This window comes from Cavia porcellus, unplaced genomic scaffold (genome assembly GCF_034190915.1).
Source record: "Cavia porcellus strain 051 isolate PalLab524CR breed Dunkin Hartley unplaced genomic scaffold, mCavPor4.1 scaffold_10, whole genome shotgun sequence".
Classification (NCBI taxonomy): domain Eukaryota; kingdom Metazoa; phylum Chordata; class Mammalia; order Rodentia; family Caviidae; genus Cavia; species Cavia porcellus.
In genome coordinates, this window is record NW_026947493.1 from 73,539,699 (window position 1) to 73,555,303 (window position 15,605).

Here is a 15,605-nt window from a genome sequence, read left to right on the forward strand (position 1 = left end):
TCAAGAAAAACAACCGTGGAACAAGAGAAATCAAAATCTAACCTTCTACCATCTGCCACAGAGGCTCTGCAGCTCTCTACCATGATCTCATTAGCATCTTCCAAGAGGCTGAGTGTAGCCCCAGCACCCAGGGGCCCCACATCCAGTCCCCTCTCCATGCACACACTTGCAAACCTGAGCCTATGGGCTCCGCAGCCAGTGCACAGTTCTCCTGGTCCATATCTTTCGTACCCAGGAATTCCAGCCAGATCTCAGCAGACAGAACAGCCAGGAGGAGAGATGGGCTTCGCTAGCCAGGAATACTTCAAACCCACACCTGCGGTGCCCGGGCCTCCTGGGCCTTCGGATTGTGTCCTAATCCAGAGCAGCCTCCTGGAGCTTTCAGAGGCTAGGCCTGCAGGATCCGAGCTTGGGGAAAACGCGCCCTTCCCTCTTCCAAGGCTTCTATTCACCTTCCCACCTGCTTCGGAGGACAGTGAGACAAGGCTCCACTGTTAGGCTGCCCCGCCCCTGCTCAGCCAGTTTGCAAAGAACAGTGGCTCTGTGGGGTAGAAATGTCACAGAGGAAGGAGTTGGTGGCCGGGAGAACATTCCCAGGGAAGTCTGAAGAAATTCTGATTTTTTTTTAAACTCTCTAATTCTTTTCTGGAGAAATGTGTGAGGCTGGAACCTGAGTGTGTGAGCGTGTGTGCGTGTGCGTGTGCGTGTGCGTGTGTGTGTGTGTGTGTGTACATTTTGCTTAGTTACTTGCAGCCAAGCATAATTTAAATGGAAAAGTCAGCATTTTGAAAGAGACCTCTTTTAGATAATTTTTAGTATATTACTAATATTCTAGTTTATTATTATTACTATTGTTATTACTATTAATCTCTTACTGTTGCCTAATTTTTAAACTAAACATTATCATAGCCATATATATATGGGAAAAATATAGTATAGTACAAGCAGGGTTCAGTCCATGGATTCAGTCATATGCGTATCTTGTGAGGATAATTGAGGCTACGGTACATATACACACCAACGTACACACACACATATGCATGTACCTGTGAATAAAGCATGGAATAAAGCTTCTGTGAATAAAGCTTCTCTTTAGGAAGACCAGACTCTGAGATTCTAGAAACCCACTAAGTTTGTCAGAAATTTACAATTCTACTGAAGTCTTACTGGTGCTAGATTTGTAAATCCAAGTTCAAGGTGTAGCTTTGATCTGGGCCAATGTGAAGTCTCTTGACTCGTTTGCCTTGACTCCAAACTAAGTATTGCCTTTTGCTATCTGCTTGTCACAAAAATTCTTGCCACATGAACTAGGGCTTTTTTCTTTTAGGGGTTACCCAATGTCATTAAAGCCATGGGAAATAGGTTAGTCTGTGGAAGAGAACAGATGAATTTTTAACCTTTTATGTTCATTGTTTGTGAAATGCAGTGACAACACTGAATTAGTTTCTGGAGTCTCCGCTAAGGAGCACTCATGAGCCTAACATGAATCAGCTAGTTATCCTTATAAAAGGGAGACTGTACAAGAGAAATTGTGCCTTTTAAAACTTTGCTCTTTTGAAACTGCCTGGCTCTGTGACTGCTTCGTGGCTTTGTAATCACTTTCTTGACCCCCATAACCATAAGAGCATAACCAAACATGCCGGATGCCTGACTGTACCATTGTACCCAGCTCCATAAATGGGGGATTAATTAATCTACCCTTGTAACTGACCATCTCACCCTGCTAGCTAGTCAGAACTGCCAGGCTGTTCTGTCTCACCTTTGTGCTGCCTTTGTACATCCTCTGGTTCATCATACAAAAGCCTTAGACCAGCAGAGTTTGGGGCCTGATATTCTGGGAATGTTCCTGATCAGGGCCTCTTGATATCGAGAAATCTGCCTCCAAATCCTGAGTGTTGTGTCGATGTTTCTGCTTGCTGTTACACTTTATGGTGGGAACCACAGCACCAGCTAGTTTAAGCAAGTGGCAAGGACACATCGACCTACCCTGAGAACAGTCACAGACAGGCCCAGACACCAAGAAGCCAGAGCCAAGCTGAGGCCACTGGAGTGTACCATGTCTTGGTTTGAACTTGCTCTGCGGTGCTATTCTCTCCTTCAGCTGATGGACGAAGAGAGCTAAGGATGCTGCAGGTGCTCTGTGCTGCTGTAATCACAGCTTAGAAAGAAAGGCTGTTCTCCTAATATCTGTAAATTCGAGGGGCCAGTTTTGCTTGTTGTGGCCTCAATCATGTATCTATCATTTGGGCAACCATGCAAGACAGGAGTTGAGGCTGAACCATACAGAGTATGGCGGGTCAGTAACTGCAAGGAAGGCTGTTATGTTTTAGATCTAAATGTCCCCTAAATACCCATGTGAAGCATGTAGAAGGTGAATGGACCATGGGAGTGCTATGCTTACCAGTGGACAAACTCACTGGTGCATTCATAGCTGAATGACTGAATCTGTTCTGTGGAGGCAGAAATGGAATCATTTCCTCCGAAAATATCTGACCATGTGGTTCAGAAGCTTTTGGAATTGCCTTGAGGCATGAATTTGGAAAAGTTTAAAGATTCTGGCTAGAGTAGCTGTAGAATACTGTGAGTAGACGAGCAAAGATTGATGGGAAATTTCAAACAGACCAGAATGCTGATAGAAATATAGACAGTCAAGACCAAGTTCAGATGATTTCAGTTCGAACAAGGACTCCATTATCAGCTGAACTAGACACCATGAATGTTATCATCTGGCAGAAAATTTGTCTACATTTAACAGGAAACTGAGATTAAACGCAACAGACTAATTCTTCTGCCAGAGGAAATTTTTTCAAGGCAGTCCAGTGTTCAGGCTGTTTATAGGTACAGCTGGCAGCTTTAAGTCAGATCTATAGTGAAAAATATAAGGAAAAAGTAGCCTGAAAAATCTATAGTTCAATTTTTAAAAAGCTGATTAAACTACAAAGTTAGGGCCATGAAGAGCACAGCTGGTGAAAGGATTATCATTTTTAAAAAGCTAAGAACATTGCATCAGGACAAGAGTAAAGATTCCTTGAGTATATTTCAACAGTCAGCAAGACCCCTTTTTCACTGGTTCAAGGGTATTAAATGGTAAAAGTAATCTGCTTCTAAAGACTTTGCTTTGAGGAAAAAATAAACCCTGCTTATGAAGGGCTGCCTAGAGAATTGGATGTCTGGGGCTCAATTTATAGTGCTCACTCATCTAGGTACTTGAAGGTTGCTGTAGCCACAATCTAAGGGGTCTCAGCTCCTGCTTGACCTGGCAGCAGACTGTGGTGTCATCTATGTGGTGCTGGGTTTATGGACATGCAAAATGCAAAAAGTGTGGGGCCAGAGAAGCTTTCACCTAGATTTCAGAAGACCTAAAAGGCCACACAGTGTGCCCCTGAAAGGAGGGTGCATGAAGGTGTGAGAAGAAAACCAAAAGGGCACCGAAGACCCAGGAAGCTGGAAAAGCCTGGAACATGGAATCTGAGCAAAGCCACAAGAAGTGAGCAGAGTCAACTGAAGAGAGATCATGCAGTCTGTAGCCTGCAATACTGTAGGAGAGGAGTTGCTCAAGCCTGTTGGAGTTCACACCTCTCCACAACTTTCCCTGGATGTTGGACATGGAACTACAGGATTTAATGTTTGCTCTGGGTTTTGGTCTTGCTCTAGTGCCATTACTCACTCTCTCTCTCTGTCTCTTTCTGTCTCTCTGTTTCTGTGTTGCTTTCTCTGTCTCTCTGTCTCTCTCTCCGCTCTCTCTCTCTTTAGGCAGATCTCACTGTGTAGGACAGGCCTGCCTCAAACTTAGGCAATCCACTTACCTCATTCATGTTCTCAAGTGTGAGGGTTCCAGGTGTGCCCTATCGCACCTGGCTGGTTCTATTACTTTTTATCTTCCCATTTCTCTCTTTTGAAGTCAGCGGTGTTTAACTTTCTTTTTGATTTTTACAGGGCTTGTGGGTAAGAGTCTGCTTTGAGTCTCAGAGGAGCTTTGGACTTGGACTTGTCAGCAACATTAAAACTGGTAAGACTTTGATGACCTTGAGAGATAAACTCAATGTATTTTGCATAAATAGGTGGCCATTCTGCCAGGAACAGCATATTACTGTTTATGTCTAAAATGTCCCTTCACATTCATGTATGTGGAAGATATTGAATTATGAGGGTGCTGTCCTCACTGGTGGACGTCCCGTGATGAATCTGTAGCTAAGTGTGTCATTAGGTGGTAGGATCTGGACAGGAGAGGGGAGTCACTGGGCACCTGACCTGGAAGGATGTATGTCCCTCCTGGGTTTCTCCCTTCTCTCTCTGTTTCCTGGCTGCCATAATGTGAACACCTTTCTCCCATCAGACCCTTCCACCAAAGCCTACCTGCCTCGTAGCCAGCTAACTATGGATGGAATCCTCCAAAATCAAGAGGCAAAATAAGCTTCCCCTTTCTCTTACTGTGCCTCAGCTATGAAGAGAGGGAGACAAATACAAGGGGCACTAGTATCAAAAGCAGGAGCCAAGGGAAATGGTGCTTCTTAAAATCTGGTTCAAAATCCTGAATGTAAAATAGGTTCAGGATTAGGAGATATTTCTCCTCCCTTGGTCCTGTGTTTGGCTTTTATGGCTTAGGTGCAGCCTGGAGGAGTCCTGAGTCATAGCTGAACAGTAGAAGCATTAGCAAGGCACGTATGAGCTGGGGATTTAGCTCAGCTGCATAAGCACCTGCCTTGCAAGCGCATGGTTGTGAATTCGATCCCCAGTACCAGAAAAAAACAAAGCAAGGCATGTGTGCACCTCCACAGGGAAAGGGTGGCCTGCACTTGGCCCTAGCCCATCCTCCTCCAGTGTCTGCTGGGTCTCAAAGTGCAGCACTCAAGGGGAGGAGTCCATGACTGGCCCACACCCCAGGGCGGTGGTTACTGTAGTAACAAGTATGAGAAAGCTCCTGTCTGAGACAGACCTACCCCCACCACGTTTCTGCATGTGTGCCTGCCACAGATCCCTGACTGTGACAGCTGGAGCCAGCTCACCTGGCTGTGTAGACAAGAACTTCATATCTCTTCTCATCTGGGGCTGGCATGCTCTGACTCTACAGCTTACATAACCATGTTAACTAATGTCGCTGTGAGCTAAATGCTGTTCTAAGCACGTTGGTTATAATAATTTTTTTGTACTCACACTGTTCTGTGTGGTGTGTAAAACCATTATCCTCACTTTACAGACACAGAAGCCGAGGCATTGAGAGGTTAAGTCATATGCTTAAGATTGCAGGCCTGCAATTTTAAGATTCTCTCTCTCTGTCTGTCTGTCTGTCTCTTTCTGTTTCCCCCTAATATACTGAGCTGAGAGACCTCAGACATTACAGTGAAGAGGATAAGCATGCAGACTATGTGATCTTAGTTTCCTTAGCTTCTCTGAGCCTCAGCCTCTCCATCTGTAAAATGGGACTCAGTCATTCCAAGACTCCTCTGCCCTCTTTTTGGCCTGCTCTCTCCTCCTATGTGACCGAGGACTCAGTCCTGTGGGTTTCAAAGAGCTCTATTGCTGATGATCCTCCAAGTTATGTCTTGAATGAGTTCTGCCCCCAAACCTTGGACTCTCTCACCTGCTTGAACATTTTTCCCTAAACATTCATTTGTACCTCAGAGTTAGCAAAGTGGATGTACTGCTTTTCCTTACCGATTCTCTCCTTCTGAGGTTGGTCCAGTCTCAGCATACAGTGCTCAGGCCAAGCACCTGGCACTCGCATTATTCACCTCATAACCAATCTTTCATTATATCCCGTTGATTTAGCCTTCTAAATACATCTCGAGTACAGATTCCTTCCCTGCTCACCCCGGCCAGCCGTGGTCCTCACCGGCCTCCAGTCTACACGGTCCCTACATGTCTTCTAAAAGGCCTCCCGCCTCCACCTGTCCCCGCAGCACCGTATTTCTGCTCATGTTCCTCTATGGCTTCCCCTGCTCCAGAGGAAACCCAAAGTCCTTTGCATGGTGGACCTAACCCTGCTGACGGGCACCTCCGCTCACTCTCCCAAACCCTCCCACCTGCTCTTTCCTGCTTATTCTGTGGCAGCAAGGTGGTCATCTGCTCTCTTCACTGCTGAATCCTTGGAGCCTAGAACCATGCCTGACACAGTGTAGAAATAGGCTCTGTCTCTCTCCCTAATATTTAACTCTATTACATATAATGTATAATTATATAATATGATATTATATAGCATATATTGTGTTGTATGTTATAATCTATATTATATACACCATATATATGTATATATTTCATTACTAGGGATTGAATCTGAGTCTTCACACATACCAAACAAATGTTTTGCCATTTAATTACACCCCAGACCTTTTAAAACTTTTTTTTTGGAACGAGGGACCAAACTTACAACCTCACACTTGCCAAGCAGGTGTTTATGCTGCTGAGCTAAATCCCTGGCCCCTAAAACTTATTTTATTTTGACAGTGGGTCTCACTAAGTTGTCCAAGCTGCTCTCTAACCTGCAATCCTTCTGCCTCAGCCTCCAGATATCTGGGGCTACAGGACTGCACCAGCACATCTGGTTTATTTCTTTTTTCTTTTTTCCTGGCACTGAGGATTGGACCCATGTCCCGTACACTGAGTTAGAGCCCCAGCACTCTATTTTGAGACAGGGTCTTAGTCTCGAAGTTGTCCAGGCTGGGCTGGAAGTTGCTATCCTCCTGCTCTACCCAGGCCTTGATGGAATCCTGCTGCCATGCGGGCTCTGGCACATGGCACCCCCGGGCATGTGCATTGTTCTCCTGTGTGTGCCGAGGGCAGTTACTAGTCCTGGTCAGTGCAGGCTTAGCGTTGTCAGAGGCTGCCCATTTCCCAATGCGATTGTTATAGCTGAAATCTGTGTGTGATCTCCACAGCCTGCAGTGCTGGTCAGGCCTCTCACTGCTGCTTATCAAGCTTGTGCTGTACCCCACACTTTTTTTCTAGGTGCGGAGGTACAGTGGTGAGAGATGAGGTCCCTGTCTCCTCCAGCTTTATGGGGGAGATGAGCACCCCAAACACACAGGCAATAGTAACAACCAAAAACTTAGAAATGATCCAGATGTGCATCAATAAAGAGACAGGTAAACAAAAGGTGCTCAGCTCCTGCGACAGAAGCACTGCTTGTCAAAACTGACTGACATACACACACCCGCAACAGGGACGCGTCTCAGTCAATGTGTTGATCAGAAGCTGCCACATGCAAAAAGCACAGACTGTGTGATTCTATAAATATGAAATTCAAGGGTAAAGAAACCTACTTCTGAGCGTGCCCCTGACCTGCTACTCCAAGCAGCCCTGAATGACACACACAGCTGTTTTGATATCAGAAGGGGAAAGATTTACACGGACAAATGCCGGGGTGGGGGTGTCAGTGCGGATGATGTGGGCAAAAAGAATGTCTTGAGCCCCAGTAATTTTGGAAAGTTATGTGTGAGGCTGCCCTAGCCAACAAAGGTTTGTGGAACAGCTGGAGAAACAGAACTTTCAAAGAATACCACGGAGGATGCTGCGGCTTCACGCAGAAATCCGATCTCAAAATGCAATGCGCATGAACAGCCTGCCCTCAGCAGTGACCTTGGCGTGGCTGAGGCAGGTGGCTCTGGAGAGGAGTCAGTTGATGACAGGCAGGGAAAGAGGGATGGGGTGGAGGTGATCATTCTTTTCTTGTGCTGCGGGTCTTTGTCTACAGGGTTTCTAGAGCCGAGCGTGTCACTCTGCCTGGCAGTAGGCAGGGCCCCTTTGACGTCTCTTTCACATTGTCTGAAAGTATTAGAAGAGAAATCAAAACAGAGAGACCTGTAGGTATCCACTTAAGAACCCAAACATCAAGATTTTCTTTGCACTCAAAGCCCCCAGAGCAGAGTACATTTGCCCCCAGCTCCCATCACCCATCTGCAGCAGTGGCTTTAGCTAGCTGGGAAACGTGGAGCTCAACATGAACTGCTGAGGGTGTAACCAGAATCTTTTGAAAGCCAAAGTCAGCTGACTGCAGAAAATGTGCAGTGACAGCCACGACGAAAACAGGCCGCAGGAAAGGAACTTGCTGGGGCTGCGGGGGCACCTGAGGGACTCCCTGGGGATGCGGCTGGGCGTGGGGATCACACACAGGATTCACAGAGCTCTGTCTCCTCCAGTGCACTTCCTGCCATCTGATGGAAACAAAATTCTGATGACGAAATCCAGAAAGCTGGGAACGTCTAAGTACCGCCGAAGATGCTGATTGCAATTCTAATCATCTTTTGGTTAAAAAATGTGCGTTCTCACAGGCACTTCTCCAACTGCAGCTAACCAAGTCAAGGAGGTACAAGAGGTTGAAAGTTTAGGAAAATGGAAACTTGGATTTCGGTGTGCGGGGAAATGCTAAGTGTTCTCATATCTAACGGTGACAGCATCACTGGAAGATTATCACTGAGTGAAACCGAGAGACATCGAGAGGCGAGCAAAGCAGATCAGTCATCTGTGGGCGTGACACAGAGTCAGTGACTGTGTTTCTGCGGATCAGAGCTGCAGCTCCAGCTCGCAGACAAGTGACAGCCCCAGCCATCATCCTGGGGAAGCCACTGCCTCACCACGTGCAGTCGTTAAAGAATCTGAAGACAACACACCAATGAATTATACGAACCAAGCTGAAGTCTAATGTTATTTAGATGATTTCTCTTGTTCAGTCCTCTGAGATCTTGGTGGTAATGGCCAGGTCTCTGTGCCAAGTGTTTCTGATGAGTGACCAGTCAGGCTCCTGGCCACAGGGGAGGCTTCTTCCCCAGGCCCAGCGACACCGACAGCAAATGAAAAGGATCGCACAGAGCCAGCAGGACACAGCCATTGGTGCAGCAGGTGGAGGAAGCCCTTTTCCCCTCATTTGAACCATTACTAGGAGGACAGGCATCTGAAGCCATGGAAAGAGGAAATTCATTCAGAACGAAGTGAAAGAGAGAGATGAGCAGAGGTTCAGTAGCAGTGGTTCTCAGCCACCACGAACACTGGAACCACTGGGGAGCCCAAGAAACCCTGGCACCCGGGTCTCAGTGGGGATGGGTCTGCTGTGTAGCTGGGGCTTGACCTGGGGGCTGTGGGGTGATTCTTAGGGAGACCTGGGGATCTGCATCACTTGTTAAAAGTACGAGGTTGCGTCAATCCCTGAAGCCTTGATTTCTGCTTCTGTAACTCATCTCTAGCTCCTCAGCTGCCGATGGCTTCCTTTGATTAATTTAATTGGTGTTGAATTTCTGCTATTTATGGCTAAAAATAAATCTACCAAAAAATTGAAATATACTCTGTCATCACAGGTCACACTGATTTGGCATCAGAGACGTGCTAGGCACTGTTCAAAGTTCTTGACTTCTGTGAACTCGTGCAATTTAATGCTTACAGTATCCTGAGCGATGCTCTACCATTGCTGCCTCTGCTTTACAGATGAGGAAATGAGACATCAGACAGATGCTGTGACTGCTTAAATGTACACAGCTGATACAGGCCGTGTTGGAATGATTCCCAGAAACGGTCCTTACCTACCTCATCTTACTAGCTCCCAAGGTGGGACCCGGAAGAAAGGCTGAGTCCTTTTAGAAAGCACAGAAGTGGGATCGCTAAGCAGTCGGAATATACATGCCTTTATCAGGAAGCAGCTTTGGCTTTTTCTGTAACCATGTGTAGCGCTGTGAGTGGTTACTCACATGCACAGTTACTTAACACTGGGGAAGCTCAGGAAGCCCGGAGCCAGCTGACACAGGGGGTCATTGGCCCCTGCTACAGGCTGGCACCCCAACCAAGCATGGTGGTGACAGTCACCAGATGTCATGTCCTCACTGAACAACAAACAGGAAGGGAACACTGGTTCACCAGTATCAACACTGGTTGTCACAGTACTGCAAGGAGGGTGATGGCTGTGGAGAGGACAGAGGCTGGAGGTGGCCAGTGGCCAGTAGAGCATGGATGGCCAGTTCTGAATATCCTATTGATCCTTTGTACAGGGGTAAAAACTGTTAGGATCATTTGAGCCAAGACGTGGTTCTCTTTTCTGTTAATCCAGAGCATTTGTACAGCACACTGTATTTCCTAGGGAGCAGCTGCTTGTACCCCAAGAGAAGGCTGTGTTTGGCTTTGCTCAGAACTTTTCCAAGAACAACCGTGGCCACCCTCCTTCCTGGCCTGCAGTTGCACCAGGCCATCTTCTGATGACCATTTCAGGCTCCTCACTGCTTTAAACCAGGGAGAACCGGCAGGAGTGGCTCCAAGGCAGCCATGGGGGTCTGGCCCGGTGAGGAGGTGCGGAGGCTCCTTGCTGGCTCCCCAAGTGCAGCACATTCCTTGGAATCTCTTTGAGAGCCTCAAAATGAGCAGCTGATGACACAGAGTTCTGTGAGCTGCAAAGCTGAGGGAAGAAAGCTCCCTGCGAGGCGCTACCACCCCGAGGGGCGCTTGCTGGGTGACCAGCAGGCGCAAAACTCTTCCATGTCCAAAGCCTCTGAGTTAATGCAACACCATGCGTGCTATCAGTTCTGACCCTGAAGTGGTTCTTTTTCCCTTGGAGATGTGGGGCCAACTGAGCAGTCAAGGGGACTTAAAAGGGGGGAAAAACTGCTCATGAACTTCTTCACCTGCTGAGGGTCAGGAGGTCAATGCAGAGTAAAATGCCCTAGGATGATGATGTGCCCCAGTATTTTCAGACACTTGGGATGTTGGGAGCCATTCAAACTGGAAAGTGAATACACATTCAGATAAGGTCAAGATAAGGCCAGCTTGGGCAACTAGTGAGACCTGTCTTGAAATTTTAAAGTCTGTACAGGTGGGCGGGAATGTCGCTCAGTGTCAAGAAACAGCCTAGCAAGCACAAGGCCCCAAGTTTGATCCTCATCACTTCAAGAAAAGAGAGAGAGAGAGACAGAGAGACAGAAAGACAGAGACAGAGAGAAAGAGACAGAGAGACAGAGACAAGAGACACACACACAGACAGAGACGGAGAGACAGAGAGAGAAAAAGAGAGAGAGAGAGAAGAAATAAATACAGAGAAGGATTGGGTAAAAAGGTGGAGAAATACCCACGTATTTTCTGGAAATGGGTGAACATTTTCCAGGAACTCCAGCGCCACCTCTTCTTGCTCCTTTTATGGAGTTGCTGTCATGGCAACTGTCACGGCACTGAGGACATCAGAGGGATTATGATGAAGTTACAGGTTGTCTAGGGGCCACTCTGGCTGTAGCTTAGGCCCACCTAGTTTCCACTGCCTGCCTGAAAAAGGGCCACTGGCCCAGGGGCATCCTGTCAGCCAAGGTCTATGAGATTGGGAAGGGGTGGAGATTTCGGTAGGTCAGGTATGGCAGGGAAACATACACACTCCCACCTGACTGAGCACTGAGCACTGTTGAGCAGCTGTTCTGCTAGGGGCCTGGCGTTTGGGAGGGCCCAAAAGCAGCCGCCACTCTCCCCACTCTGTCCTGCAAGGCTCTCCCTGTGTCTAGGCTTCATTGAACACATCCGGGCTCTGATGGCTTTTGTCCTCTCTCAGACTTTGGAGGATGCAGTCTTAGGAGCCTCAGAGGTCCCCCAGTTCCTCCCTGGGGGGGTAGGAGAAAGAGCCAGCTGCACCTGAGCCCCTTGCGCTAGTGCCCTTGGGCTAGTGCCCTTGACCTTCCCCAGAACCTTCAGGGTGGCTGGCTGTGTCCAGGGCGCAGGCAGGAAGCTGTGAGCAGGATTTCCTGGAGGCTCCTTCCCTACTGCTCTTCTCATCCTAACCATGCAAAGGAGAACTCTCTGCTCAAGTCCCAGTCACATGAACAGCCAGGGAGCAGGCCCCAACAGGCCTCTGCTGCTGAGGCTAAGCAAGCATTCAAGTATTAAAAACATACAGCTTTCACTGTAAGCAAGTCATTGGCAGGGTGGGCCACCAGCTTTGGCCCCTTTATAGCAAGAGGCAGGAGAGGGTTCTCTTCCCAGTCCTGAAGAGCGTGTACTGCTACCCTGCAGCGGGGAAAACTCGAGGAAAGCCATAAGGCTCTTAACTCAGATACAGGAGACAGAGCCTCCGTGGGTCGGGAGCCTAGGACTCCAATTACAGGAGGAAGGCCTGGTAGCCGCAGGGCCCGAAAGTACCTGCAGCACTGGCTGCAGAGATGACACTAGGCCTCCAGGGCTACAGCAGCAGAGAAACTATGCCGGGGGGCTGTGGTGAGAGGCTGTGTCATCAGAGAACTCCTTTCCCTCAGCCCAAAGAACAGCCAGGGGCCATCCACCAGACAGGCATTTACTATTGAGGGTGTGTCATGTGCCCAGCTCCTCAAGTGCTGGGGGTGGCCTGGCTGTGGCCACAAGGAAGAGCCCTGCCCAGCTGCAGCTGGATGGCCCCAGCAAAGGCGCGTGTGTACTTGGCGCTCTATACCATTGTTTTTGGGGAACTTCTTAAAATTGGACTTGAAGTTTCAAAATGAATGTAGAGAAAGAACTGTTGTTGAGGTCAAAAGAGGAAAAGAGGGCCCTGCTCAACTACACAGAGACCAAGCCATTGGGGGATGGAGTTCTTATATATGGTTCTTGATCTGGTTCCCAGATCTCTGAGCCAGAGTAAAATATTAGAGAGAAATGAAATGATATCATAGATCTGCTCCATTGGAGGTGGTGGATCAAACATGGCAGTTCCTGAGTTTGAGTCTCTAGTTGGCTTTACAGGAGTTAGAATTGCTTAGGCAGTAGATTTTCCACTCCTCTTAGCTTCCTGTAGAATTATTAATTTAATGTCTTGTGTATCCTCAATAGGTACTTTAAGAGAAAGTTGACAAAAGCTGTGTTATGTGCTTATAAACAGACTCCATTTAAAAATGCAATCTTTGAATTGCATTTTTATGCATTTAATGGATTTCATACAACTAATATTTATTGACTACAAACCAGTATAAAAAAAATCCTAGTTAAAGAAGATGTCACAAAGCATCATAAGGTTGTAGTCGGATAGGTGTTTCAGAATCCAGAGAGAGTGCGGAGCTCCTGTCTGCCCCACATTCTGGGGCGTGAACCAGGCACCGAAGGAGGAAACACAGGGATGACAGCCTGGACTCAGTCTTGGAGGGTCCTGAAGGGCAGACTAGTAAGTTCGGACTTGGATGGGGGAGCCACTGGGGAACACGGGGGAGGAAGTGGGAGCCACGGAGAAGGCTGTGGTCTAGGAAGTTGCTCAGCAGCCAAGTAAGGACCGGAGTTCAACTCCTGGGACCCACCCCTCTTGAAAAAATAATTGATGTCCTAAGAGTCAACTTTTGCCTTTCAGGGAGAGACCGGCAAAGGGATAGCAGGGCTAATCCAGTTGCACAGGCAGCACAAGTACCCAGGGGAACCAGTAATTTCAAAGCCACCTCCACTGACTTGTTTTAGAGGGGTCGAGGAACAAGGCCCGGCCCGCTTGGGGTCTGAACGGAACCATGAGTTCATTTGCAGCTGTGCAAGCTGGAGCCGGGCAGCAAAGAAGTCAGGGGCGGTTGTCCTGGCTGAGCCTGAGAGCCAGCTGCCTGTGCTCACACTCGCTCGCTTCCATTTAGAAGAACGGCAGCACCTGCTGCAACATCTGCCCGGTGTTGCGATGTGCACCTGGTAGCCCAGCCCTCAGGAGGCTGAGGCAGGCGATCATCACACATTTGAGTCTGCCCTGGACTACACAGTGAGCTCAAGGCAGCCTGAACTGCCTCCTGAGACCTTTTCTTGAAAAACCAAAAATAAATACATAAACAAACAAACAAATCACAGCATCAGCACCACTGACTTGGGGTCCCCGGCCTTGCTCACGGCTGGCGTCCGCCCCTCCCACCTCCTTGTCTGTGCCCTCTGTCCTTCTGAGCAGCCTTGCTGCTCACCCTCATTATTAAGTCTTCTATGAGAACACATTATGCTTTCGATTTTGTCCCAGCAGCTTATGCTGCCCCCACCCTGCCCCCGAACTTAAACATCCTCTGAAATGTGGGTCATGGCCCATTAGTGAGTTTTGAAATCACTTTAGTGGGTCATGATCTGAATTTGAAAAAATGAAGTAGAGCAGGAGAGAACAGTCTAGAGTGCATTACATGTAAACGAAATTCTCACTTTGGCTAGCAGTCAAAAAGCTTGAAAACCGCCACTTCATGTAGCAACGCTGGTTGCAGCTTTTATATTGCAGACAGCCTGCATGCAGTCAGCTTAAATACCAGAGACAGAGTCACAGACAGGTAGATGGGGACAGAGCAGCTCTAAGTTTGGTTTATCAGCAACTTATCTACAACTCTGAGGTTACCTATTTCTAGATTTTTGTCATTTTTTTCAGCTAGCTCCCCTCATGTTTGTAAATTGGCTGCAGGAGTCCCTTGCATCACAACAACATTCAAAGGAAGGGAAAAAGAGCCATTTATTCTTTGGGTCTCCTGTTACCAGCAAAATCTTTTGTTTATTTGCTTGTTTTTTCCCCAGAACTTACACCCAGATTATTTTCTTTTGCTCTTTGAAATAAATTATAATAAAATGAATGATAATGCTTAGCGATGAATGGCAAGGAAAACCAAAATTAATTTGAATAAATATAAGAGTACCTTCGGATAAACTAGAAACTTTTATAGGTAAATGGATATAACTTGAGATTACATTGATATCTCACAAAACTCTTCAGGGTAGCGGTGAGGTCCCTTCCTCTTCATATTCTCTGCAGCATTTTCCACATTGCAAATCTAGAAAGTCACCTCAATTTCCAGTGATAAATTAAATCAATCACTTTGCCTCAAAGTATAAATATTCATGGGCTGCAGAGATCAAATATCCAATTTGGAATCCGCAAGGCAGTCTGCAGGCAAAGCTCGCGATTTGTTGATACATCACCAGGTTTTTTTTCCAGGTCTCTATTTCTGCACTGAGTTATTAAATGTGAGGGGCTGGAACAGCAGCGCTGTACCTGGTATTACCAGTTAAATCATGGAATCCGTGTTCGTCACAATGCAGATGGTGACTAGAGGCTGCCCAGATGGAAGTGTGGGTCCCCAGCCAGCCGAGATGGCAGGCAGCAGCAGTGGGTGGGCAGCCACAGAGCATCAGAGGTGGGGAGACATTACGTCATCCCAGAGATGGGCTTTCTTTGGGAACCCTGGCAAGATTTCTGCTGAATCATTTTGCCGGGCAAATTATTGGCATGTTTGTTGGACAAAGGTCCCTGTAATTAAGCCCTTGTTCCACCGTTCATCTTGACATCTTTCTGCTTATGTTGCTACTTAAGGCCACACTTGAAAACATGAATATGTAAAATAACCCTGCCTGCCGGAGCCGGTGGTCTGAGGAGTGTGGAGTGGGGAGTCTTGATTGCACAAAGTGTACATGCACACACACACACACACACACACACACACACACACACTCCTTATTACAGAAACCACAGGTTCAGAGTGGCTTGAAATGCAGAAAAGCTTTTGTGTACGAGAACTATCAGAATCCCTGTTTGCGCCTGTCACAAACGCAAAATCCAGCCAATGCACCCAGCAGTCTGCATTGGAGAGAGTCTTGCAGGTCTTTTCAGGCAGAGCTTTGTCATCTGCCACCTCGCAGGTTCCTCTGGGGAGCTGAGCGAGGGCCCACGTCTGAAAAGCAGCTAACTGAGCCTCTGCAGG